This window comes from Schistocerca americana, chromosome X (assembly GCF_021461395.2).
Source record: "Schistocerca americana isolate TAMUIC-IGC-003095 chromosome X, iqSchAmer2.1, whole genome shotgun sequence".
In the NCBI taxonomy this organism is placed as follows: domain Eukaryota; kingdom Metazoa; phylum Arthropoda; class Insecta; order Orthoptera; family Acrididae; genus Schistocerca; species Schistocerca americana.
In genome coordinates this window covers 305,659,487-305,683,923 of record NC_060130.1, presented here as the reverse complement: position 1 = coordinate 305,683,923, position 24,437 = coordinate 305,659,487, and the positions used below count along the sequence as shown (strand labels likewise).

At 43.7% G+C, this 24,437-nt stretch overlaps 1 protein-coding gene across 1 annotated transcript in view; it reads right to left on the bottom strand.

The window, feature by feature from the left end:
* Positions 1-24,437, bottom strand: part of LOC124555977 (diacylglycerol kinase beta-like) — a 302,061-nt gene that overhangs the window by 202,497 nt on the left and 75,127 nt on the right. The gene's annotated exons all lie outside the window — the stretch shown is intronic.

Sequence of the window (24,437 nt, the reverse complement as noted above, 5' to 3'; positions counted from 1 at the left end):
TTGTCCTTTCACAATTTACGACGCACATTAGATATCCCGCTGGGATCTCTACAGCAGTACCAGCAGAGCTTGGAAAAACAAATGAGTTAGGAAATGACGTGTAATTCATGATACTGCAGCTAGGAGACTAGTAAGCAGCAGGCCGGTCGCGGCGGTCTAGCGGTTCTAGGCGCTCAGTCCGGAACCGCGCGACTGCTACGGTCGCAGGTTCGAATCCTGCCTCGGGCATGGATGTGTGTGATGTCCTTAGGTTACTTAGGTTTAAGTAGTTCTAAGTTCTAGGGGACTGATGACCACAGATGTTAAGTCCCATAGTGCTCAGAGCCATTTGAACTAGTAAGCAGCAATGGCTGACAATGGAAGACTGATGACACAGCAACGATCGGCAGTTGTGTTACTTTTTCATGAAACGAGAAGCCTTGTTGTGACTCAGAGGCGTTTTCGACAACAGCTTAACACACGATAGGTCCCTTGCAAGAAGATCATCCACAGGTTGTACGATAAATTTGTGCAGGAAGGAACAGTATTGGAAGCGAAGCGACCTCGGCCTAAGCCTGTTTGTTCGCCGGAGAATATTGAAGCGGTACGAGTTGCTGTACAGAGAAGTCCCGGGAAATCGTGTAGAAAGGCAGCAGTGCAACTGGGAATATCCAGACGCTCCGTTGAACGCATTCTTAAAAGTGACCTCCATATGTACCAATACAAGATGACCTGTGCACAGAAGCCTGCTGAAGAACACAAGCAGCAGAGACCTCTGTTTGCTCAGTGGGCGGAGGACAGGGAAGAAACTCTCAACAACGTTGGGTTTTCAGACGAGGCGCATTTTCATTTAGACAGTGTGGTTAACAAACAAAATGTACTCTTTTGGGCCACTGAAAACCCACAAGTGCTTCATGAACATTATGCTCCGAGGATTACAGCGTGGGCAGCAATTTCCAGTTAAGGACTTATTGGATCCTTTTTCTTTGAAGAAACTGTGAACAGCGAGCGTTATTTGAGCATGCTTCGCAATAGCTTCATTCCACAGCTTCTTGCTACTGCCTTGCCCTTCAACACGCAGTGGTTCATGCATGATGGAGCAAGGCCACATACTGCAAACACTGTGTTCGAGTTTCTACACGCATTTCGACATGCGGATCATTTCACTCAGGTTTCCAGGTTGTTTCAATGACGAACAAAATTGCCCCCCCCCCCCCCAATAGACCAGACTTTTTTTTTGGGGGGTACCTAAAGGAAAAAATTTTCCCGAAACGTGCACGTGATTTAATGGAGCTCAGAAGACTTATTCCTCAAGCTTGCAGTGAAATTACGGAAGACATGTGCCGTAGGGTAATCACTAACTTCAGTGTTCGTTTGAAGGAAGTTAGGAAACGAAATGGTGGACATATTGAGGATGTGCTGAGTTAGAACAAATCTCCATGGACAGCTCTTCATTGTAGTATATGTTCCTTTCAGATTGTATTGACAATAAAGTGTATATTCAAAAACAAAATGGTAACACATTTCGTGCGCCACCCTGTATTATTTAATTTCAAGTTATTTAAATGTAAATCCAGTATTTCGAATGTGTTTCATTATGATTGTGAATGTGTGTTGTCTTGACGACGTGATGGGAGCGCTCTATCCAATCATAGCCCTCGTGAATGGGGGGACTGGATGGATGTGGGAGAAGAGTACGGGAGAGGACAAGGGGGAGGCTGGGACAGTACAGCGCGAGGGACGCGCAGTCACGAGAGAGACTACGAGTGACGAACGGTGTGCACGTGGTTGCGAGAGATAGAAATACTTCGGAGTGCAGGCTTGTGAACTTGTGAGATTTCAAGGTTTCTACAGTGAAAACGTAGTATGCGTATAGAAGTGAATATCTCGCGAGCTATGTTGTCATTCGTAACTAATTACGTGCAGTAGGAATCTATTGTATTCTTGTTATTCAATTTATATTTTATTTAATTGCTGGACCATCGACACCATTAAGTGTTTTACAGAAATACACCACATTCTCAAAAGTACTTCTACTATCGTACTTATCATTTAAAGTCGTTAAGATATACCTGCAGATTTTATTTATTGCAATCGTTTATTTATAAATTTCTATGTTACATTCGCGATTGCCGAGTGATAGGAACCTTCGACCATTCGATTCATGTGTATATTCATATTGTATATTGCAGACGCAGCAGTATTTGGCTTGTAATGCGGCAACTACATATCCCCGCCCCTAGGCAACGAAACCAGCCAAAACTTTTAATATTTCAACTCTGAGTCTGACAAGGGGAGGCAGCCAATTGTGAAATTCAGACTCGATTCATACTGCGCATAATAAAAGCTCATGGCCAGAGGTGTAATGTGGCAAAGCACCAAGATGCACTTCTCAGCCGTTGTCGAGAAAATCGACAGTTAAAAGAAACCGTTGCGGTGAAATACTCTCGACGATTAGTAATTTTCTACACCGTCGTATAAAGTATTAATGAATTGCTTATGCATGTTGGTGAAGGCGGATCGCTCTCCAATTGTACCGCCTCCATTTTTCCGTTTTTTTTAACAGGGTGTACCAAAGCTCTCCCGTCCGCACTGATTTTCGACAATGTTGTAAGTTGCGCTAGGGACCGCATCTACCTTCTTTCGAAGTTAGCAGGCAACTACGCTGTTATGCGGCGGCTCGTTTCGGCCCATTAAACATCTGTCATTCAAGTGTAACGAGCGAGTAACGGAGTTTATATTTCATACCTGCCACAGCAAATTTGTGTTCGTGGGGTCTCTATTCTAATTCGAACGTTTGACTTACGCTATACGTATTCGTTTCGGAATATTGTTTCTACGTCTTCCGTTAACTATGCGTGGTTAACATTATGAAGACAATTAATAACATCTGTGAAATACAACTTTGTTTGCGGAAAACATAATGATGTTCGAAGTCGCCAGTTTTTCCACGACAAACGACTTTCAACAACTTATTATATGCATAATTGTTGCAACTGATTGCCGGAATTTCGCAATTGGCGGCCTCCCCTTGTGAGGGTTTGTAGTTGAGGGCCACACCAACATCATTTCATGCATTACTGTTTGAAAGCTCGCAAGTCCGAGGCACTAATTTACGTCTGCACGGTCCGTCATCTAGTGATGCCTCAGTTGTACCCTTCCGCAGACGTGTAAGTATGCCGGCATTCTGCCCGCGGAGAGCCATTTATGTCTCGAGCTCCCAACAGCTAACAGCGGTCTACTGCTGCCACTTCACTGCCCACCAAGGTGCGCCCTCGTCTGAACCACTCCGAGGGCAGCGCTTCACAGTATTCGTTGTGACTGCGCACAAGTTCTTTGCCTCGTGGAACCTTGTCGTTATGGCACCTTGCTACTCACCAGCTGACTGCCTCGGGCCCCGTGTCACTTTGAAGTATAGTGCAGCATTCAGTAAAAGTTATTTGACCTGCCATAATAATGTGTAACTTTCATTTTGAAGAACCCTCGTGTTGTACACTGATAAGCCAAAACATTATGCTCACCCACATGGTGCGGGAACAGAAGCGTGTAAGAGGAGCAGGCAGCGACGGGGTATCACCCTAGCGAAGCTATGGGCTGCAAATGGGGAAATCCATCGAGATAAGCGACTTTGACAATGGGCAGATTATTATTATTACGAGGAGCCTGTGAACGAGTACCTCGGAAACGGCGAAGCTGGTCGAATGTTCACGTGCTACTGTCGTGAGCATCTACAGAAATAAGTAGGACAGTGAAACTACCACTAGGCGCTAAATGGTTGGAAGTCCACGATTCTTCAGAGGACGTGGGATTCGGAAGCTTGTCTAGTCTGTAAAGTAGGGTACATGGTGATCTGCGGCATCTCTGCCGAAAGAGCAGTGTTTCGGAGCACAACGTTCGTCGTACATCATTGAACATGGTGCTCCACAGCAGACCACCCCCATGTGTTCACATGTTAAGCCAGCGACATCCTGAGTTACGATTTCAGTAGGCACAGGACCATCGGGATTTGACCTTCGACCTTCGGGTGTATCACATTTTTACTACACTAGGTCGCTGGTCGTCACGACGAACTCTGTTATCAAGGTGAACGGTGGCTTGAAACGTGCAGCGCGCCATGGACGCAGGCTGGTGGGAGCAGTATTATGATATGGGAGGCATTCGCCTGCGCTTGCGTGGGACCTGTGGTGGTAATCGAAGTCACGCTGGCAGCTGCGAACCACCTGCATCCGTTCATGCTTGATGTCTTCCCCGACGGCGATGTCATCTTTCAGCAGTATAATTGTCCGTGGCTCGGAGCCAGAACCGTGCTACAGTGGTTTGTGAAGCGTTATAGTGAACTCACGTTAATGTCTCGGTGACAAAATTCGCCTGATGTAAATCCTTTGGATCCCATCTGGTTCGCTATCGGGTGCCATCACCGTGTACGTAAATCAGCGGCCCGTTATTTACGTGAATTACAATGACCTGTGTGTAGACATCTAATGCCACATGCCTTCAGAAACCTAGCACCACGCTGCGGTATTCATGATGCGCAGAATCGTGATGTATTTAGTTCCAAAGGCGGACAAACAAGCTATTAAGCAGGTGGCCGTAATGTTTTGGCTCATCAGTGTATGATAATTCATCTTGCGGAAAAGATGATATAACTGGATAGATAATGAAATGGAAAATGTGGAGGCTTTGCAGCTGCATAAAAGGAAATTAAATTGTAACTATTATTTTATGCGAACATTAAAAAGGGAGTAGTTTAAGAAATTGAGCATTATATTACTTGGTAACCACTGCTTTTATGCTCACTTAAGAACGCTGAAGATAGTCATAAACCAGTTGCCATGAAAAGGAGCTATTTCTTATCAGAGAGGCACGCAAAGCCACTATCTCCGAGTCTTACTCTCCGACACGCAAGGCTAATTCGCCCCTAATGAGCTCACTACCAGGCGCCTCAATGGTCTCGCTTTACTTGTAAAGGAAGCACCATAGCCGCCTCCTAGTGAAACTACGAACTTGATTTGGAATGAAAGCAGTTTGTGCGTTCCTAAGTTTCTATTTGCCACCCATTTTTAACGCCACGCAATGCAGCGCATTTTCATCAGTGTTGGTGGAAAACACTCAGGAACACTGAAAATAGCACAACAATAGGGGAGAATCGGATCGAAATGAAGTTGATATATAATGATACAGATGAGAGATTCACTTGATACCATCCCAAAATCAAGACAAATAAATAGAGTGAGGACAAGTAGACAAATACAGTGCAACATCAGTAACGCGTTGGCCCACCTTTTGGCTCAATACATGCCGCAATCTAGTCCGGCCTCAAGTTGATTAGACATCTGATGATGTCCTGACGCAGAGTGAGTCACACATTGAACATCCATCTCCAAATCATGTACAGTGTGACACGGCGGCTTCTGGCGTTTCGGTTGATACCACGCATGCTCTATAGGGGACAAGTGTGAGGAGCAGTTCGCCCATGAAGAGTCTGAAGATAACATAGTAAGTTTGGAGAAACTTGAGCTTTGTGCGGACGAGCATTATCTTGCTAGATAATTGCCCATGGTTGACCATGTGGGAAAGGTCCGACATGGGGTTGAAGAATATCATCAACATAACGTCGGTCCATTAAGGTATCACGCAAAAGCGAGGCCGCCACACGACAGAGAGAGATTGTAAAAAGAAGGTTGTAGTTACAACACTTTCACTTTTTGCGATGTTCTCTGAAATTTTGTCAACGTATGGTATGATTCATCAAGTTTTTAAATACAGACTCTTTCCTGCTGGCCAGAACAGTATGATTTTACGCATCTTTTTCAGTAGAATATTATCAATTAGTCAAAATCTTTATTCAACAGCAAAAGCAAACTGCAATGTTTGGCACGTTGTGGTGTGTACAAAGTCACATGTAAGCTCTCTGGATACGTATATATTGGCCAGAGACTCAGAAGTGTGGCAGGTAGTTATCCGAACGTGAGGGAAGCTAGAGAGAGAGAGAGAGAGAGAGAGAGAGAGAGAGAGAGAGGGAGACAGATTCAACTTTTGCAAAACATCTCTTAAAAGAAACCACCTACCTCACGCAGGTTGTGAAGTTTTAAAAACTGTTGATAAAAGCAGACAGATCACCCTATTGGAGGTAAGTGAAGTCAACAAACACATGGCGCAGAATGAAAGTTTACCATTACATGAACAAACTGAGTTTCCTGTTACCCCTACCTTAAATTAAGTTTCAGTTATACAACTATTAGATTACAATTATAAACTGCGATTCATTTTTTATCTTCCGTTAAATGTGAGGATATCGACAAAAAACTTTATTTTTCATTTTTAGAGAAATGTAACAATTTCTGAGTGAGATGAAATAGCAATACATTCCTTTATAAACGCCTTTCGTGTCACCAGTTTTTGTTAGTTTTCGTGTCTTCTGTATAAGGATTATCCGCGTAATCGCACATCATGTAATCTCCGTTTACGACCTGCAGTTGAAAACTGACGATGTAATAAGAAGCCAAAAGCCAGTTCGTGATAAAATAACAGAAGTAAACTGTTTGCTGTTTAACATTGTGTCTGTTATACTTTCGTTTCGGCTAGCCTGACCAAGTACGAATATACAAGCGAGTGTCTGAATTCGTCGTACTCTTGCTTTGACGCCCACCCATAAAGTGTGTCAACGACAGAGCAATTGTGTACACGTGCTTAAACAATACTTAAAGTTGTCCTAAGAGGTCTATTTGCTTCCCTTTAGTTTTGTATGAGGAACTGTGAGGCTGTCCTGGGTGTTGTTTAGTGTGCATCTCGTCTGGTAAGTATGAATAGCTGCTGTGAATTTGTCGTTGTGTTAAAGGGTAAAAGTTTCGTTGCGCTTATTGTAGTGTCTGTAGAGCACTTCTTATTTTCCGTATGATGAAAAGAGGAAAACTCTTACATTTCATTTTAATTCGTATACTTCATTATGTTCTGCTGGGGGGTGTTTGTGTTTATTGTGTGAGGCAGGTGGTAATCAGATTTATAGCTTCCAGGAAGGACTGTTTTGCCTACATTTCCATAGATAAGTACTCAGATTTAAATGTCGCTCCAACTATGTTGGGTACGCCTCTGTGAATCTGTTCTTTGTCTGTTGTCTAATTTCCAGCGTCTTTACGGCAAATTTTAGATTGAGTTCTGTTGGGCAAACAGATAATTATTTTTCTCGAGTACAAATTATTAACTGTATTTGCTTTCATTAGCTTTCATAGTGTTAATTTTGCGCGTGCGCGTGTGCGCGTGCGTGTGCGTTGTACACTGCACAGTCACATGAATGTGACCACTTGTGAAAAGCCTGATTAACCAGGTTTCCAGCGCGGACAGCTCAGAGACGTGCAGGAAGAGAACAGTGAGGTTCTGAAAAGTACCAACAGGGATGTGGAGTCGTGTTGACTATGGTGCAGTGGTCAGCTGCGCAAGGTTTCTCGATTGTGGATCCATGGCATGAGGAGCCCGATCGAGGTGGTCCAACAGATTCTAGAATTTATTTAAATTCGGGGAGTTTGGTGGCCAGGGGAGTACAGTAAACTCGTCCTGGTGCTCTTCGCATGTACACTGGAGCTGTATGACACGTTGTATTGTGCTGGTTGTAGACGCCATCATACCGAGGAAAAACAATCTGCGTGTAGGAGTGGACTGGTCCTCAAGGATAGATGCACCTTTGTGTTGATCTATTGTGACTTCAGTAATGACGAGATCGACCAGGGAATGCCACGAGCCGGCCGGTGTGGCCGAGCGGTTCTAGGCGCTTCAGTCTGGAACCGTGCGACCGCTACGGTCGCACGTTCGAATCCTGACTCGGGCATGGATGTGTGTGATGTCCTTAGGTTAGTTAGGTTTAAGTAGTTGTAAGTTCTAGGGGACTGATGACCTCAGAGGTTAATTCCCATAGTGCTCAGAGCCATTTGAACCATTTGATTTCAGCGTCTCACCGACCCCTTTTATATACCCTCCAATGCTAGTGCTGCTACCTGCCGTCTATGGGCGGTTATCGCACGTTGAAACTGAACATAGGCGTTGGTCACATGAATGTGGATGGACCGTGTATTATAATGGTAAAACTTGTGCCTTCCTTTGTATGGACCTTGAGATACGGTCAAAGTAAATTACTTTTCCTATGTATTTGCAGGTAAACACAGATGACTAGTTAGTGGAGAAGCAGGTAATTCTTTCTCCCAGCAGCCATTAGTGTTCAGATACACAGCCAACCACTTTGTCCATCGTCTGCGCCGAGAACTTAGCAGCAAAGTCAGAGCCTGATGTGCACTCATTATAGAGTTGCTAAAAAAAGCTTGCTCAGTAAATATAGTGTTTTCAATGCATAAAGCATGTGTCGAAGTTTCTTCAAAATTAAGCAAATACTTTTGGAGATGTTGATGTTTATTCGATGTGGCGTTAGAGAGCTATAATCCAATAGCAATGTGTAGGCTATTTCACATACAACAAGCATTCCCTGTGCTCATTTAGAGATATCTTTCAATTTAAGGACGCTATTATGAAATTAATGATTTTCTCTAAATATTGTAAAACCTGTTTCGATTAACTAGAGTTTTAAGCCCGCAGTATACATCTTGAAATAGGCTGTATGGTATAGAGGTTCATAGGGCCGTGTGGCTTTGGAGCAGTTTAAAGTTATTACTCCAGCCGAAATGAAGTCTTGATGAGTTTTTTCAGGGCCTACATTCGATCACGCCGCGTCTTTACACAACGTCTCGGCTTCTTTTTTCTGCAAACATGTGACAAACTGGAACATTATGACTGATTTAGTTGGTCAGATGGGCTGCACTTTGGTCGGGGTGAAATCAGCACTAGCGAGTTGAGGGCGGATGTCCCGTCTTTCGCTCGCATCACCAGATAAACTCATACATCCAGTTTGAAGAAGATAAACAACCGGGTAACTCAAACAACCCCAGCGATGTCGACGACCCCCATACACGGAAGGTCACCCAACGCCGACATTAACAAAGGAGCAAACAGCCCAGACGGAGCAACCAGAGCATCGCCCAAAAATGGTTACAAAAAGAAGAGGTCAGCCGACGGAAGCCGCCAGATATGTATCAGAGAAGATAAGTCAAGAAGTATAACTTACGAGATAATCAGTGGCAGGTTATACCTGTCTACAACTGGGATTATAGCCACGGAAGAAGCAGCATACCGACAACGATGCAGTCTCCTAGGGAAAACCAGTGACCCAGGACGAAAAATGTACTGAGTCCCGTACTGGAGACTCCCACCAGATGACGAAATGTCCAAACAAGGTTCCAACACCAGCAGCTGTAGCCAGGTTTTCGGAGGTTCCTCTCCCCATAAGACAAATGCCAGAACTGTCCCCTTGCTCCCTGCAAGTAAATTCAGATCCCCCACAAACCTAATTCAGTGAAGATAAACCCAACATAATAACCTGAGCTAAGGTCCAAAAGAGCAGCGAAACCTTAAGGAACGCGAGAAAAAAAAGTCCAGAAGAGAGTCATGGTGGAACAACGAGGCAGTCACTGCGTTTTACTCTCCGCTCTGCTTCGAAAACCAGGTTTTACGTATGGACGTATAAGGTGGGACTAAATTTTGTCTAGTGGAAGGACTGTGAACATTATAAACTTTTTCTCCTCGAATTTCAACAATTTGAACATATACTGCCACCAGGTGAGCGGATACTTCTCTTATTAAAGAACTTTGATTACACTATAGTTTTTCAAGGATACACTCTAAGCCGAGCTGTTAAATGGATTTTACCGAAATAACTTGTAAGTTCTCCGTCTGTTTCTAAATCAATGGTGAGTGTGCGCTCTGAGAGCGGACAGTAAGGAGACAGTTACGATTTATTACTGCATACACAGCGTCTGCAGCGGACTTGGTCGTGGTAAATGTAATTTGGGCGTTTTTCAGAATATATTTAACGTTCTATAGAGAAGTGTTACCTCCTATGAAGGCAATTCCCACCCATATAAAGGTATTTCACTCACAGAGTGGCAATGGAGGAGTTGTGTTTTAGAGAAAACACCTAAAGAAACCTGCAGGTGGGGAGACGGGTGGATTGACTGCTTTTTTCCAATAATTTTCAGGTGACAATACCATCCGCCTGTGCTGTCCCTGTAGAGCGGAATGAAGAGCTCGCATTGCCGTAACTATGGCCTACGACAAACCCATCCGCATCCCCTCAAGTTAAAATCGGATTTTCATTTTTAACTCGATGAACCCAAAGCTGTTCCCTGGTTTTCCAGTAGAAAAAACAAAAAAAAAAACACATTTGAAGACACAACGTGGCGACTGCATATTTGCGTGAAGTACTGATGGAAGACAGTAAAGACTGTGGCTCATACTAGTGAAGAGAAAAGCATAGTAAGCATGAAAACGGTTGACCACTACAACAACATTTAACTCACTGAAAGAATGGTAGCTTCAAGCATCGTAGTGGGTCTTTAAAAGTAACAGATATTTGAAACAAATTACAGAACAAACTGCAGTGTTATATTTTAACATGATGACCAATTTCACCCTCCAAGCCAATTTTCAAATGGTTATCTAAATAAAACTACATAACAACACAACGAAACAAATGAATGAAAGGGGGAAGTAACAATGACCATGATCAAAACATGACGGCATAGTGACATAAATAATGTTGTACAACAACTCATCCAAATTTTAAGAAGGTAGCATAAATAACTTATGGGCTTACGAGTCTAGCGTACTGGAGATACGCAGGTGAAGACTGGTCAGACACGTGAAGAGCCAGTATTTAAAAAGGTGAGGGCTGGGTTACAAGGATGACACGTTCTAGATGCTCGACAAAAAAGTGCTAGGACGGCTCAACTAACTCTATTACGAAGAAACTGTGTTGTGGGCCTGCATCATGAGAGAGGGCTGGTCATCCTCCTGACATTCCAGCTGTAAGAATGTGTTAGCACTGTAAGGTGCTCGTTCATGTCGTCCTGGATCCAGAAGGCCGTGGAATACGGATGAACGCTCGGACCGTGACAGCACACACTCGTGCAAGTATTGCGCCTGAAGTGTCAGCCCCTGAAGTATACGACATTCCATTAGGACTGGTGTTATCCTTGGGCAAGCCAGCCATGACAGAACTACTAGAAGAATGTAATAATTGCGATTCCAAAGAAAGCAGATGCTGATAAGTGTAAATATTACCGAACTATCAGTTTAATAACTGTTGGTCCCAAAATATTGACACAAAATATTTAGAAAAGAACGGAAAAACTGCTTAGAAGCCGACCTCGGGCAAGGTCAGTTTGGGTTCCAGAGAAATGTATGCACACGCGAAGAAATAGTAGCCCTACGATTTATCTTAGAAGATAGATTAAAGAAAGGCAAACTTATGTTTATATGGTTTGTAGATTTGGAGAAAGCTTCCGACAATGTCGACTGAAATACGCTCCTTTAAGTTCTGAAGGTTGCAGGGGTAAAACACAGGGAGCGAAAGGTTACATACAACTTCTAAAGAATCCGGAAGACAGTTATAGGAGTCGTAGATCATGAATGATAGGCAGTAGTTGAAGAGCGGGTCAGACACGGTTGTAGCCTATCTCCGAAGGTACGATGATTAGACCCTAATGAGCCATCGACAGCGAAGTCATTAGAGACGGAGCACAAGCTCGGATTACGAAAGGATGGGGAAGGAAATCGGCTGTGCCCTTTTCGAAGGAACCGTCCCGGAATTTGTCTGGAGTAATTTATGGAAAACACGGAGAACCTATATCTTGGTAAAGGACATCACAGAAATATTTGGAAAGGTAATTAAAGTCCAGGGAGAGGATATAAAATCTTCGAGGTTTGGCGATGACATTGTAGTTCTGCCAGTGACAGCAAAGAATCTGAAAGTTCAGTTCAACGGAATGGACAGAGTCTTGAAAATAGGATATAACACAAACATTAACTAAGGTAGCACAAGGGCAATGGAACTTACTCGAATAAAATCAGGTGATGTTGGGGCAATTAGATTAGAAAATGAGATACTGAAAGTAGTACATGACTTTGGCTGTTTGGGCAGTAAAATAATTGATGATGACCAAAGTAGAGAGGATATAAAATGCAGACTGACAATGGCAAGAAAAGTGTTTTGTAGAAGAGAAATTTACTAACACCGAATACAAATTTAGGTGTTAGGAAGTCCTTTCTGAGCGCATTTGTCTGGAGAATAGTTTCTTACGGAAGTTAAACGTGAACGATAAGCAGTTCACACAAGAACAGAACAGACGTTTTGAAATTTGGTGCTACAGAAGAATGCAGAAGATTAGATGGGTGGATCGTTTAACTATTGAGGTAGTACTGAAAAGAACTGAGGAGAAAAGAAATTTGTGGCATAACTTGACTAAAAGTAAGAATCCGTTGACGGATACATTCTGCGCTATCTGGGAATCGTCCATTTAGTATTGGGAAGAAGTGGGGGGAGTGGAGGTGGGGGTAAAAATCGCAGGGGAGACGGGTATAATAAAAAGGTTCGAATGGATGTGAGTTGCAGTAGTCTGCACAGGATAGGATAGCGTGGAGAGCACGCCAGTCTTCGGACGGAGGACCACAACAACAAGGTTGTAAGCAGAGCTAAGGTTTTCACATCACGGTGTATTGACAGGAACATTTGGTGCGACACCTGTAGGAGCTTTAATAGTAATTTTGGTGATTAAAAGGAGTCTGTTTCATTTCTCTCGTCAACTACATTTAAATTTGTACGCTTGTTTTCTCTCTCTCTCTCTTTCTCTCTCTCTGAGCCGTAACTTGTAACGTCACTATCGATGGTAGTCGTATCAAACATTTGACCAACCGGAAGTCACTCTGTGGTAAGACTATCTTTGCAGGGTCGGTTTCCGCTCGCGAGAGGCGTATAGCACTGATGAACTAGGGTGCCCCAATTCAGCTAAACACTGACTTCTCAAATAGCTTCGGACAGTGGGGCACAGATAGCGCAGGTGTGTTGTATGCGCACCACATGCCCCCTGTAGAACAGTATTGTAAAAAAACAGCACTAAGTCAGCTAAGTAATCAGTGACCGTTATTCAAATGAATAGCTGTCAGACTTTTCAAGTATTATGGCCATTTGACTGCTTCGCTGAGAGGCCTACGATGTTTGGTGCTAGGTTAATATAAAAAACTATTTGTAGGCAATCTTTGTTAACAGTGACTGCGTAATGGTAATGTAAATCAGAAGTTAACGATAAACAGTAAGTAAATACAAAGGGAACAAACTTGAAAAACAATATTGTGGCGCAAGTTGGTAATAAAACGCCACAGACTATACTGGAACAGAACGTGTAAATAAAAGTATGCCAATTTTTAACTCTATGCGGTAAAAAGCAGTATTACGGCGGATATGTTCTTCAAACGTTAAAGATATATACAATTTTATGGAAGTGATCTACTCGAGTACTGTAAAAAAATTTAACACGGACATACGCACACACGTACTCACTCCCATCCCCAGACACACGCACAACTTAGGTCATATATCACCTCCAGCCTCCCTCATCACCTACCTTCACATTTCACATTCCCAACCCCCCTTCCCATAGTTGCCGCTGCCGCCCGTGCTAGGGACATGCTTCCACGCCCACAAAAACGAAACAGAAGTTCGCATTGCTCACGATCGAAACAGACACAAACAACACGTAGCAACGAGGTGAATGTGCATATATCGCTAAAATAAGCAAACGAGAAAATATCGTGACTAGTGCAATACAGTGTGTTGAAAAACTGTTGCTCGTGTAGCGGAAAACACAGGGGAATAATGTAAGGAGACAAAAAACTGAGAGTACTAAAAGGCTATTTTAATGGTGAAAACTGTTCATGGTCTCGTTGCATGTAAGCAAAACCGCAATTGTTATACCGACCACTGATGATGCTTTTAAATTAAACGAAACGTGTTGGGTACGAATACTGCTTTATAAAAACACAAAAGATGGCCCAACCACCATATTGTTTGTAACAAACTCGTCTCCGGGAAAGAGACCTCAAAAACAAAGAGGCAAAATGAATACTTTAAAAATGCTCAGTCGTGGCACAAAATCCTGAGCTGTGCTGTTATTTTTATCTCAAAACAAGTAACAGTTAATTCTTCTCCGAAAGTAGGTAGCATTCCGCGCGGCCTTTGACTGCTTGGGGTACGCAGCATGTGCTCAGTATGCAGCTTTTTTTTTCAGTCGTCAGTCATAACTGGTTTGATGCAGCCCGTCAAGAATTCCTGCGTATACAGTATGCAGGATGAACTGTGGTCTCCGTCTAAAGTGGACGTCGAATTGGGGCAGATGTCTAAGCCTACCTCCCAAACATCGTCATACTTCGTATCTTGTCCAACTACCCCGTACCCTCCACGAGGTGATTCTAGACTACAAAAGAAAATACTTTCCGATTTTGCGTCAGCATGAGCCTAGTACACTGAATGGAGAAGAACAAGATTGAGTGTTTCAGGACTAGTGCAAGAAACGGTGATAATACTGCTTTATCATCGCAAAAAAGCTCCTGTAATTCAAACATTGGCAGGCTGATCAAAAATGGCTTCACTTTATTTCACTTACATTTTACTCAAACATGCCATTGACGTAATAATACGCCATGATATCCAAGAGAAATCAATAAAATACATACTATAGTACCCAAACCTTTAAATATGTGCAGTTCGTCAAATAATGTGTTAACACAGCAGACTCCTCTTGGAGAAAGTTGACATCAGTTGTCAGTGCCACTAGTAATAACTAACGAACAGACCTTGAAGTTACTAACTATAAAATATTAAATTGTGGAATGACACCTACATTTCAATCTAAAATAAAATACTCTTTACATACGACATTTTGAAACCACTTACAAACTGTTCTAATCGAAGGTGCAGAGTCGCCGTAATGTTTATCAAGCTTCTCTTTAGTCTCCTGAGGCGTTTTGCCTTTCATAAAGTAATGTTTAGTCACCACAAGAAATTCTTTTTCGTTCATTTTTTGACAATCACTCGACTTCCTTGATTGACACGAATGACAAACACTACGAAATAGACCAATATGGCTGAAACTTGGTGTGCGTTCTTTCCAAAGATGCTATTAACTAAACATGACCTCGATACGCTCCGGTGGTGCCATCTCTCGGACTTTGCACGGACTTTTCAAACGCCCCTCGTACTTGAGATCTCAAGTGAAGCATTGGCTACTAGCATTAAAATGTCACACAGACACGTAGCGCAAGTGCGACAATAGGCTATACACTGCTTGAAGAAAAGCACGCAGAAGTAGAGAGAAAGGCGAAATGGAACTTCACGGATTAATAGAGAACGTCTTATCACACTCATTACAAATTAGAGGCAATTTTATTAGCAAAGAACTTGGCAATATGAGCGCACTTATCAGTGTGATAATGGATCTCCGTTAGCCTGCTTGCATACACTGGTTCGGATGGGAAGGGTGTCATAAAGCCGTTGTATTCTCTTTTGTGGCGAGCTGGCCCGTCAATGTTGTAACGGGTCATTCATATTCTGACTACTGGCACTGGGAAGGAGGTGACATCCGAGCTGATCCTACATATGTTCAGTCGGAGACAGATCTGGGTATCTTGCTGGTTACAGGAGTATCTCGACAACACGCATGCTGTTCATCGAGACACGTGCCACGTGTGGACGAGCATTGCCGAGTTGAAAAATATCAGTCTATAGTGTCGCATTAGAGGTCAGAATTCCCTGAATCTCTACTAGCCCTCACCTGGAGTCATCCCCTATAGCCACCCATGCCATGAAACATGGGGTGAAACCACTGTGCCCTCAAGAGCATTTGGAGAATAGGACGTCTAACCAGGTCGCCACCGTAGCAGCCAAATCAGCCAAGGTAGTACTGAACTATGGTTTCTCGCTGAACATAATGCGACGATATTCTTCAGCAGTCCATGCTTCCCGGTCATGCCACCACTTCAGACTCAGCCGTTTGTATATGAAGATGATATCTGTTCTTTTGGACATGTCCGAAAGAACAGACACCATCGGTGACCGTGCAGCTCGTTAGAATTAATTTACGATTAAATCGATACAATGAAATGAATACCATTAGCTGCATTCAGACGTTGATATACGTCAACGGGGACAGTTGAAAATGTGTGCCCCGACCGGGACTCGAACCCGGGATTTCCTAGCTGCATACATCTCATTGTATTGATTTTATTGTCAATTCAGCCGTTTGTGTTTTGCGTTTTGATGTTAATGGCAGGCTGTGCATGGGACACTAGTTCTACAGAAACCTCTAGTGTTTTCAGCATACATAAACGATTTAACAGACAGGTACAGTGGAACTATAAGATTGTTCGCTGATATGCTGCTGACTACAAGAAAAAGAATTGTCCTTGAAGAAGCGTAAGGAATTGCAGAAAGGCTAGGACTAAATTTCTACTTGATGTAATGAATGGTAGCTCTCTAAATGTGGAGAAATGTAAGATACTGCGTATAAAAAAGACTAATAAGGTAGGGGTATCTGATTATCAGAAATGTGGCCAAAATCTTGAGCTCATCACATCGTTAAGTGTGAGGCAACACCAAGAAGCGATATGAAATGGGATGATATGTAAAATCAGTGTTAGTGACGGCGTACGGAAGACCTAAAAGCATTGGAAGCGTTCTAGGAAAGGGTGGTGCATCTGTAAAGGAGATTGCTTATAATACGTTTGTCGTTTGTTGAGGTCTTCAGTACGAATACTGGTTTGATGTAACTTTCCGCGCAGACAACATTAATGCTAATCTTAGACTTGTCGCAGACGATATAGTCATCCGTAACGAAGTGTTGCTGAAATAATTTGGGCAAATATTCCATCATACGTTAAGATTTCAAAGTAGAGAAATGATTGGAAACTTGCTTTGAATGATCAGATATGTAAAATTTTGCAGCTTGCAAAACGGAAACGCGTAGCATCCTATGACTATAAGATCAGTGAGTCACAGTTGGAATCAATTAACTCATACAAATAACTAGACGTAGCTGTTTGTGGGGATATGAAGTGGAAAGATCACATAGGCTCAGTCCTAGGGAGACCACATGGTAGACTGCGGTTCACTGGTAGAGTACCAAGGAAATGTCTTCAGTCTATAAATGAGACTGCATACAAAACACTTGCACGATTCATTCTAGAATATTGCTGGAGTGTGAGAGACCCATACCAAATGAGACTAACAGGCGATATTCGACAGATGAAAAAGAGGTGCACGATTGTTCACAGGTATGTTCCACCCACAGGAAAGTGTCACGAAGGTGCTGAAAGAGCTGAACTGGCAAGCTACCCAGTGAAAACCTGTTTAGAAAGTTTCGAGAACCAACTACAAGTCAGGAATCGAGGACATCATGCGCAGAGGCATTCAAGCAATCATTCTTTCTGCGATCCACACGTGAATGGAATGCAAGAAAGCCCTAATAACTTGTACAATGGGACGTATCGTCTTCCATGCACTTCACAGTGATTTGCAGAGTATACATGTAGAAATAGGCTACTCTGTTGAATCCTTTTCATCTCTGAATAACTAGTGCATCCTACTTCCATTTGTACCTGCTTACTGTATACATGCCAAGGTATATTCCCTCCCTCCCCCCCCCTTTTCCACCATCTGGACACTCCCTGTCATTACCAGACTGACTATTCCTTGATGCCTCAGGTTATGTTCTATCAAACGATCGCTTTCATACGCTATACCTTTTGATGGTGTTACGAAATGTACATCTTTTCTCATGTTAAATATAATTCTTTGTTCACGTTGACCTCATCCCCCCCCCCCTCCCGAGAGACTCGCCCCCGCCCTCGTCACACACACACACACACACACACGCACACACACACACACTCACACATACCGTTTTCTTTTTTTTTACGTTTAGTTTCAGTGTTTTCCGATTTGTTCCCTGTAAATTTATTTTATTTACTTTTTAACTTACTACTGCACTGTCAAAGATGACATTTACGCGGTGTTTGCATCTTACGTTCCTGAGTCATAAATTACACGAAGCTTTTCAACAGTTCTGTATCTTCTTTCTTGACGGTAGTTAGTTATATGCTAATGATGGCTTTGTAAGCCATAAACAGGTTATGTAAATGATTTAATACGGTAGAAAATTCGCAATTTTATGGTTTTCATTTACTACAGAGAAAGTTCAATAGAGCATCGTATTGTTGCAGTAGATTCGGTACTGATAATTTTAAAGGGTTTTCAAGTATCCGACATTTCAGAAATTAATCAAAAAGTTCGGCCGTTGAGAGAGGTGGGCAGTTACGCTCCCAGCTGTCTGTTTCATGGTCCGTCCCCTGGTACACTACGTAACTGACTCATCGAGAAGGGCACGCATCGCCAATCAGCGGAGTTCCGATTACGATCCTGCCGTGAGACTTTTCCGGCAATGCACTTTCATTAGCAAAGGTCACTGACTACCATTTTGCGTAGGAGCACCGCACGCACCAGCGCTCGCTCAGGTATTGGCCGCCTGCTTGCCTGCCTCTGAACTGTGCGTGCTGCCACTGACAAACGAACCTTACAGACTGGCCTCTCTCACTTCCTTCATAGTTATGACATCTGAAGGTCAACGCCCTGACATCAGCTTTCTAAAGCAGCAGACGCGCTTTCGTAAACACAAAAAAGGCCTCATGTAAACTATACAATTGCTGACAAAACTGACTTAACTGATAATACATATTCTGAGGCAATTGTTCCAATTCTGCTGTTTAATTTCTTTTTTAGATCTAAAACCAGTTGAAACAATGTATGCATATAACACAGATAGAATGTTCTGCAATAACAGAATCAATTTATGATGTCTAAAAATTGCCGGCCGGGATGACCGAGCGGTTGCCGGCGCTACAGTCTGGAACCGCGCGACCTCTACAGTCGCAGGTTCGAATCCTGCCTCGGGCATGGATGTGCGTGATGTCCTTAGGTTGGTTAGGTTTAAGTAGTTCTAGTTCTAGGGGACTGATGACCTTAGAAGTTAAGTCCCATAGTGCTCAGAGCCATTTTCTCTCTAAAAATTATTTTACTGAATACTAAACGTACAATGGCATTGTCACTTCTTATATTTTTAATTCTTTACTGAATATAACTAATAAGAAGGATGTCTTGGCAGTGGTTAGCTTTGCATCAATATTTGTACGATGTTGTACATCGTTTTTCCCTTTTATTTGAATTCTATATTCACTATAAAATTGAAATACTCATTAAACATTTAGAGAATTTAATATTCCGACCCAAACAGTGTCAAGAGGATGCCAGGAATACCAAACTTCAGGCATTACCTCTCACCACAGACAATACACTGGCCGTCGGTCTTCAGTTAACGACCGAGAGCAGCGGAGTTTGCGTAGAATTACGAGTGCTAAAAGACAAACAACACAGCGTGAAATAATCGCGGAATCAACGTGGGATGTACGACGAATGTATCTGTTAGGGCAGTGCAGCGAAATTTTGCGTTAATGGGCTATGGCAGCAGACTACCGAATTGAGTGGCTTTGCGAACAGCGAGACATCGCTTGCAACGTTTTTGTCTTGGGCTCGTGACCATATCGGTTGGACCCTAGACGGCTGGAAAACTGTGGCCTGGTTAAATGAGTCCCAATTTCAGTTGCTGAGAAGTAATGGTAGTGTTCGAGCGTGGCGCAGACCCCACGAAGCCATAGACCCAAGCTGTCAACAGGACACGGTGCAAGCTGGCGGTGGCTACGTAATTATGTGGGCTGCGTATAACATGGAATACACTGGATCCTCTGGTCAAATTAAACCGATCATTCACTGGAAATGGTTATGTTCGGCTACTTGGAGACCATTTATAACTTTTCATGGACTTCGTGATCCCAAAGAAAGATGACATTTTTTTGGATGACAATGCGCCATGCCACCTGGCCACAGTTGTTCGGAATTAGTTTGAATAACATTCTGGAAAATTCGATCGAATGATATGGCCACCCACATCGCCCGACACGAATTGCAACGAACATTTATGGGATATAATGAAGGGGTCTCTTCGTGAACAAAATCCTGCATCGGCAACACTTTCGCAATTATGGACGGCTGTAGAGGTAGCATGGGTCAGTATTTCTGCAGGGGACTTCCAACGACTTGTTGAGTCCATGTCCCGTCGAGATGCGGCACTACGCCGTGCAAAAGGAGTTGCAACACGATATTTGTGGTGTCCTGTCTCTTTTTTGGAAATTTGTGGTAAATTCAAAAGGTTCAAATGTGTGTGAAATCTTATGGGACTCAACAGCTAAGGTCATCAGTCGCTAAGCTTACACACTACTTAACCTAAGTCCGCGGCTCGCGGCCTTGCGGTAGCGTTGTCGCTTCCCGCTCACGGGGTCCCGGGTTCGATTCCCGGCGGGGTCAGGGATTTTCTCTACCTCTAGATGACTGGGTGTTGTGTGTCTTTCATCATCATTTCATCCTCATTCACTCGCAAGTCGCCGTAGTGGCGTTAAAGAACCTAAATTATCCTAAGGACAAACACACACACACCCATGCCCGAGGGAGGACTCGAACCTCCGCCGGGACCAGCCGCAAAGTCCATGACTGCAACGTCTCAGCCGGCCGCGGTGGCCAAGCGATTCTAGGCGCTTCAGTCCGGAACCGCGCGACTGCTACGGTCGCAGGTTCGAATCCTGCCTAGGACATGGATGTGTGTGTGATGTCCTTAGGTTAATTAGGTTTAATTAGTTCTAAGTTCTAGGCGACTGATGACCTCAGAAGTTAATTCGCATAGCGCTCAGAGCCATTTGAACCATTTTTCGTTATCCGTTTGTGAATGGAGTAGCTATAAATACCCATGGTCGCGTTGAATAAATTCCAAATTATTTCTTCGAATCAACGGGTCTACATCGTTAGGTCGTTGCTACTGGCTACTGCGAGCAGGCAACACTGCGTACTTTAAGTCAGACAGTGCGGAAATTTTTCTTTAATGGAGTATATGTCCCGGACAGAATAGTGCTTTCAATTCCGCCTTGCATAGGATTGTACCTTCACTTGACGACCAATGGTAAAGCACAATGGTTCATCATAAAAAAAAAAAAAAAATTGTTCATATGGCTCTGAGCACTAGGCGACTTAACTTCTGAGGTCATCAGTCGCCTAGAACTTAGAACTAATTAAACCTAACTAACCTAAGGACATCACACACATCCATGCCCGAGGCAGGATTCAAACCTGCGACCGTAGCGGCAGCTCGGCTCCAGACTGTAGCGCCTAGAACCGCACAGCCACTCCGGCCGGCCGGTTCATCATCACTTTGCTGAAAAATAATTGTAATTTATGTCCACAAATAATGTTTAAAACGAGAGGAAGAAATGGGAGGGAAACATAGGAAAGGAAAATGAAGGAAACTGTGGAGAAATAGTCGTAAGGCTGTGCAGGTAGCAATAAAAATGATGTCTTCGCGATCAGGCTCAGAGGACCGCGCGATGCCGAAGGGCCGCGGATGCGGTTTGTAAGGGTGTGCGGTCAGCACAGCGCCCTCTCGGCAGTTGTTGGCTTCCCAAAATTTGGAGCCACTGCTTGTAATTCAAGTGGCTCCTCAACTGGTGTCCTGAGGCGTTCCAGTCCTCCCACCAACGAAAAATCCCTGGAAACACAGGGAATTAAATACGGGTTCTCCGCATAGCAGTCAGCGACGCTGCCCACGTATCATAACGTATTATCACGTTTTCAGTGAACGAAAATCTCCTCTCTAAAAATTATCAAGCAGCACGTAAAAAAGATACCTTGCGAAATTCAGCTCGCTCTATTCGTCCATGAGATCCAGAGCCCCGTAAACAACCGTCGTGTTCTTTGACTCACGGAAGTCAGTCGATACAGTTCTTCACTGCTGAGTAATAATCAAAATAACTTTGTAAGTGGATTTAGAACTTCCTAGCAGACAGAACCCAGCACGATAGCCGGCCGGTGTGGCCGAGTGGTTCTAGGTGCTTCAGTCTGGAACCGCGCGACCCCTACGTTCGCAGGTTCGAATCCTGCCTCGGGAATGGATGTGAGTGATGTACTTAGGTTAGTTAGGTTTAAGGAGTTCTAAGTTCTAGGGGACTGATGACCTCAGATATTAAGTCCCATAGTGCTCAGAGCCATTTGAACCATTTTGAACCCAGCACGATAGTCTTAATGGCACGAAATCGAAAGATATTCAAATGGTTCAAATGGCTCTGAGCACAATGGGTCTTACCATCTGCGGTCATCAGTCCCCTAGACTTAGAACTACGTAAATCTAACTTAAGGACATCACACACATCTATGCCCGAGGCAGGATTCGAACCTGCGACCGTCGCAGCAGCGCGGTTCCGGAATGAAGCGCCTAGAACCGCTCGTCCACAGAGGCCGCCATTCGAAAGATGTAAAAGAAAATCCTGGAGTGCACCTAAAGGAGTGTTACAGGACGGATATTGTTTACGATATGTATAAAAGATAGAGTGGGTACGCCGAAAGTTGCATGACTGTATTCGCAATCGGTGCTGTTGTCTGAAAGCTATCGACGCCAGCAGACTGTGGCGAATTTCAGAACGATCTACGGAAGATCGACGAAGGGCACAGGGACTTACAGTGGACTCTGGACGTAAATACCATCGAACGTATTGCGAATAAGTAAGCGAAGTGATCCCTTACCTTTTGCTTATGATATAGATAAACCGTGACAAGTCTAAGACACATAAAGCTAATTGTATGAAAAGTAGGTCAAAAAATGTTCAAATGTGTGTGAAATATTATGGGACTTAACTGATAAGGTCATTAAACGTACACACTACTTAACCTAAATTATCCTAAGGTCAAACACACACACACACACACACACACACACACACACAAAGACACACACACACGCCCGAGGGAGGAGTCGAACCTCCGTCGGAAACAGCCGCACAGTCCATGACTGCAGCGCCTTAGACCGCTCGGCTACACGTAGGTCCCAGGCTGAGATTTATTAGAAGAATATTAAAGAAATATAATTCATCCACGAAAAAAGTAACTTTCAGAAAGCTCATTCAACGATTCTTGAGTATCGCTCATCTATCTGGGCCCATTACCTGATGGGATTAACACACTACCTGTTCAGAGGTATCCGGACAGCTCTGTGTAATGCAGAATTCCTGACTAGATGTCACAATAGGCGAATCCGCCAGTATAAAAGGAAGTGAGGAGTATTGTTTTGGGGGTAGAGAAGCAGTAACAACGGATTTGGTCTGCCAGGGGACTTCGTCGACTCTGAATCTGGGATAGTCATTGAATGTCACCTAAGTAATAAATCCATCAGGGACATTTCAACCCTTCAAAACTGCTCTTGTGGACTGTTGATGTCATTGTGATGTGGAAAATCGAAGGAACAACCACAGTTAAACTAAGAACAGGCAGCCGGCCGGAGTGGCCGAGCGGTTCTAGGCGCTACAGTCTGGAACCGCGTGACCACTACAACCGCGGGTCGAATCCTGCCTCGGCCATGGATGTGTGTGATGTCCTTAGGTTAGTTAGGTTTAAGTAGTTATTAGTTCTAGGGGACTGATGACCTCAGAAGTTATGTCCCATAGTGCTCAGAGCCATTTCAACCATTTTAAGAGCAGGCAGACCTCGTATACTTACGGACAGGGACCGCAGAGCATTGAGAAGGGTGTTAAAAATCGCATGTGACGAATATAACGGATCCGTAGTAAGTTTGAAATTTGCTACCAGCACTCCAGCCAGCACAATGACTGTATGTAGTGACTGTAAATGAATGGGGTACAATGTTCGAGCAGCTTCTGACAAACCGCAAATATCTCTAGTCAGTGCTTAGCGACGGTTGAGGTGGTGTAAAAACAACACCAGTGGACAGTGGGTGGCTAATATGGGGTGGTGAATCAAGCTGTACCCTGTGGATGTCCAATGGAGTACGCCACGCCCCATTATGTTTCGTGTCACCGGTGAAATACTGAGGAGGTGGTATTATGGTATCGGTGTTATTAGTGGTTGGGGTTGGTTTCCCCATTGCACTTTATAAAACGCTAAATGCGGAAGGATATGAATAAAACTTTCTGTATTGTGTACAGCGTGCAGTAGAGGAACAGTTTACAGCATGGCAGTGGACCCTGTCGTAAGGCAACATCTGTGAGGCAATGGTTTGTGGAAAACAACATTACTGAAATGGACTGATCTGTCCAGAATCCTGAACTGAACCTAATGGTACACCGAAGGAGTAAGTTAGAACGCGGACTTCGCTGCAGACCCTAGAGTCGAACATTACTGCCTTCTTTGGTTTCGGCTCTTAAAGTAGGACGGGCTAACATTCATCCACTGATACCCAGAAACCTCACTGAAAGTGTCCCCAGCAGAGTTCACACCGTCAGAAAGGGGAAAGGTGGAGACATCCCATATCCGCTGATAGGTGTCTGCATTATATTGATCATGTAGTACGTAAGAGAGAGAGAGAGAGAGAATATCGAATGAAGAGCTGTAAGTTACATCTCGGGATCATTAGTACACGCGAGAG